Below are 5,000 nucleotides of genomic sequence, written 5' to 3'. Positions count from 1 at the left end.
TTCTCTCCCTCTCTCTCTCTTTCTCTGTCCTCCTTTCTCTCTGTCTGTGTGTGTGTGTGTCTCTCTCACAGAATAATTCAGGAGTATAGATAAACTTGGAAACAAGAGTTCATCCAAGTTTTTTTTTTTTTTTTTTCCCCCCAGAATAACAACCCCCGAAGAAATTATCTTGCCTGGCGAACTTTATAATACAGGAACCGATTAAAAGGAAAGTGAGCAAGGGGTGCAGATAATAAGGGCTGCCGAGTGGTTTGAGCCTTGAGGGAGGAGGGTTCAAATCCCTGCAGAGATGCAGATTCCGTTCTCCGATCAGTTCACTGCTGACAGTGGTCGAGTGAAGAAGACGCATTTCTGCGCTGCTCTGATAAACAGTGCTCACGCCTTTAGGCCTAGGGAAATCTTACACTGATGAAGAAAAGACTTCGAGTTTTGGAACAGAGCTTTCGACAGTACTTCTGGCTGAAGGACAGTCCATCTGGGACAATGTTTTCATCGCTGTGTCCAGTTATGGACACCACCACAAATATCAACAGTAATGCACAGACTGAGTCAACACCTACTGATAGAGATACTACAGTATTTGTATTTGTATTTATTTTTATCACAACAGATTTCTCCGTGTGAAATTCGGGCTGCTCTCCCGAGGGAGAGCACGTCGCTACACTACAGCACCACCCATTTTTTTTTTTTTTTTCCTGAGTGCAGTTTTAGTTGTTTTTCCTATCGAAGTGGATTTTTTCTACAGAATTTTGCCAGGAACAACCCTTTTGTTGCCATGGGTTCTTTTACTAGCGTCCAGACCACCACTCAAGGTCTAGTGGAGGGGGAGAAAATATCGGCGGCTGAGCCGTGATTCGAACCAGCGCGCTCAGATTCTCTCGCTTCCTAGGCGGACGCGTTACATCTAGGCCATACACTCCACTTATGTTGTCAACAAGAAAAAGAAACGCAGCGTTCCTGAAAGAAGAAACATCCCTACCATGAACAGAAGCCGAACAGCTCTCCCAGACCCAACTGCATTTAAATTTCCTGTCCTCATAGATTCAAATTCAATATTTAAATTTCCTGTCCTCATAGAAGACCTTGGTACAGGATTAGACAACTTCGCCAAAATACGGTGCGGCCATAAATTCTATTTGGGGCCATCAAGCCAACTGATGCGAAAAAAATTCCAGCCAAAGAAAATGTAGGCACCCAATGCGAAGATGTGCTGGAGGTGGCTGTGTGTGTGTGTGTGGTTGTGTGTGTGTGTGTGTGTGTGTGTGTGTGTGTGTGTGTGTGCGTGTGTGTGCGCGCGTGCAGGTGTGTTTAGGTGATTGTATGTATGCATGTATGTATGTATGTATGTATGTATGTATGTATGTGTACATATATGCATGTATGCTCGTATGTGTGGTTGAGCGCGCGCGAGCGCGCGCCAGTGTTTGTTTGTTTGTGTGTGTGTGTGTGTGTGTGTGTGTGTGTGTGTGTGTGTGTGTGTGTGTGTGTGTGTGTGCGTGCAGGCGTATTTATGTATGTATGTATGTGTGTGTGTGTGTGTGTGTGTGTACGCGCGCTCGCGAACGTGCGTTCGTGCGTGTGTTTAGGTGTGTTTAGGTGTATGTATGCATGTATGTGTGTATGTAAGTATGCATGTATGTATGTATATATGGTTTTGTGTGTGTGTGTGTGTGCGCGCGCGCGCGCGCGTGTGTGTGTGTGTGTGTGTGTGTGTTTGCGAACGTGCGTGCGTGTGTTTAGGTGTGTTTAGGTGTATGTATGTATGTATGCGTGCGTGCGTGCATGCGCGCGCGCGCGCGTGTGTGTGTGTGTGTGTGTTTAGGTGTATGTATGTATGTATGTATGTATGTGTGGTTGAGCGCGCGCGCGCGCGCGTGTGTGTGTGTGTGTGTATGCGTGTGTGTGAGTATGTGTGCGTGCGCAGGGGTGTATGAATGTATGTATGTATTTATATATGCGTGTGTGTGTGCGCGCGCGCGAGATCGCGTGCGTTTGTGTGTGACCTGAATAAGGCATAGAAAGTGTATGGAGAAGAGAGACCGAAACTAAGAGCTTAATTCCTTAAACACGTGATGGTTCGATCTGATTTGCTAGCTACAAGTGCAGAACAAAAAAAACAACCCGGGGGCAAATCTGACAGGGGTATCAGTTTCCTACAGTACACCTAGACGGGGATTGCGAAGCCGCCTTGACGGCTGGACAATACGCTCACCGAAATGAATTTCGTGCCTGTCCATTGTAACACCACGGAGAATCTTTCGCCATCTGACAGACGAAAATATTGCCCCAGAACACACAAACGTAATGTTTGTTGGAGTATATGATTATAAACATATGTTAGTCTCTGTGTCTCTATTTATGTTTGGAGTATATATATATAAGCCACCCTTCCCAGCATCTTCACCATCCTGATGCAGTCCCAGCTTCGCTGGGCTGGACACGTGGCGCGCATGCCAGACCATCGGCTGCCCAAAAGGCTCTTCTATGGCGAGCTGCAACAAGGGAAGAGATCACACGGAGGTCAGAAGAAGCGCTTCAGAGATACTCTGAAAGTCTCTCTGAAAGCGTTTGATATCAACCCTGACTCCTGGGAGGAATCTGCAGTGGACCGTGACAAATGGCGCGCTGCTGTGCACAAAGGCGCCAGGTTGTGCGAGGCCAACAGGACTGCTGCAGCTGTTGAGAAGAGGCAGGCCAGAAAGTCACGGGCAAACAAGCTCCCTGACAATGATATGCCTGTCTTTGTCTGCCCCAACTGTCAGCGAACATTTCGTGCGCAGATTGGACTATTCAGCCATCTGCGCACTCACAGATAGATTCATGAGCATCCTTCCCCCCACCCCACCACCACCCTCCCCCCATCCCCCATCCCCCATCTGGATGACAACGATGGTCATCATCGATCTCGATGGACACACCATACATACATATATATATATATATATATATATATATATATATATATATATATATATGTGTGTGTGTGTGTGTGTGTGTGTGTGTGTGTGTGTGTGTGTGTGTGTGTGTGTGTGTGCAAATAAAACATTCAGAAATATTTCTTCAAGATGAAAATAACATCAACTGTTTGAGCTTATACTGCCAATGAAAACATGCCTTCAAGGGGTTCCAAAGCTTGAATGCTTGTCATTTTGCGCCAACATCATCGCCACCATCACCATCATCATCATCATCATCATCATAAAATGCATTGAAATTGTATTATGTCATAAAAACAAAATATGTAGAACAATGATATACATAAGTATTTCTTCGACAGAAGAAAAAAGAGAATAGGGGTGGTACACAGAGTGAAAAATGTGGAGGCGAGAGAGAGAGAGAGAGAGAGAGAGAGAGAGAGAGAGAGAGAGAGAGACAGACAGACAGACAGACAGACAAACAGACAGACGGACAGACAGACAGAGACAGAGAGAAAAAAAAAGAAGACATTTGAAGGTAAGAGTGAAAGAAAATATATTTCTCCGGCTCGAAAAAAAACACAACAACAACAAAGAACGATAAAAGAGGGGGGCGAGAGGGATGGGGGGTTAGGGGGGAGGGGATGTTGTTGCAAAAAGAAGAGATAAAAAGAGAGAGGAAACGAGGAAGAGAGAGGCAGACACAGAAAGAGAGAGAGACAGAGAGAGAGAGAGAGAGAGAGAGAGAGAGAGAGAGAGAAAGAAAGAGAGGCAGAGAGACACTGAGACAGAGACAGACAGACATACAGAGACAGACAGACAGACAGAGAGAGAGAGAGAGAGAGAGAGAGAGAGAGAGAGACAGAGAGAGAGAGACAGACAGACAGACAGACAGACAGACACACACACACACACACACACACACACACACACACACACACACACAGGCAGAGAGACAGAGACACAGAGTCCGAGACAGACCCTCAAAGGCAAGAAGCAATTCTCCCCAACGAATCAAGACCATAATTATCAAAATATTCCGAACACTTGGAGGAGCGGACAATAATGCGCACGATGCTTCGCACACACACACACACACACACACACACACACACACACACACACACACACACACACACACACACACACACACACACACACACACACACACACACACACACACACACACACACACACACACACACACACACACACACACACACACCCCATCCTCACCACTCCAATTGTAAAGTATCACACATTAACCCACGCTTCTCGCCTGCTTGATGATGGAAGACATGGCCGCCAAATGTCTGCAGGACAGGACAAGCAATAACGTCAATACAGCAACAATGATAGCAGCAGCAGCAGCAGCAGCAGCAGCAGCAAAGGAAACAAACAACCTCAATAACAACAATACAAGCAACAGCAACAATAACAAAGAAATCCAACAACCTCAACAGCAACAATACAAGCAACAGCAACAATAACAGCAGCAACATCAACAACAAAGAAAACAAACAACCTGAACAACAATACAAGCAACCACAACAACAAAGAAATCAAACAACCCCAACAACAACAAAACGAGCAACAACAACAACAAAATAAAAAAAAGAAAACCTCAACAACAATACAAGCAACAGTACCAATAACAACAGCAGCAACAACAAACAAAGAAAACAAACAACCTCACCAACAACAATACGAACAACAGCAACAACAACAACACAAGAAACAAACAACCTCAACAACAACAATACGAACAACAGCAACAACAACAACAACACAAGAAACAAACAACCTCAACAACAACAACAACAATACGAACAACAGCAACAACAACAACACAAGAAACAAACAACCTCAACAACAACAATACGAACAACAGCAGCATCAACAAACAAAGAAAACAAACAAACTCACAACAACAATACGAACAACAGCAACAACAACAACACAAGAAACAAACAACCTCAACAACAACAATACGAACAACAGCAACAACAACAACAACACAAGAAACATACAACCTCAACAACAACAATACGAACAACAGCAACAACAACAACAACACAAGAAACA

Source organism: Babylonia areolata, chromosome 26 (assembly GCF_041734735.1).
Source record: "Babylonia areolata isolate BAREFJ2019XMU chromosome 26, ASM4173473v1, whole genome shotgun sequence".
NCBI lineage: Eukaryota > Metazoa > Mollusca > Gastropoda > Neogastropoda > Buccinidae > Babylonia > Babylonia areolata.
Note: the sequence above shows the minus strand (reverse complement) of the source record.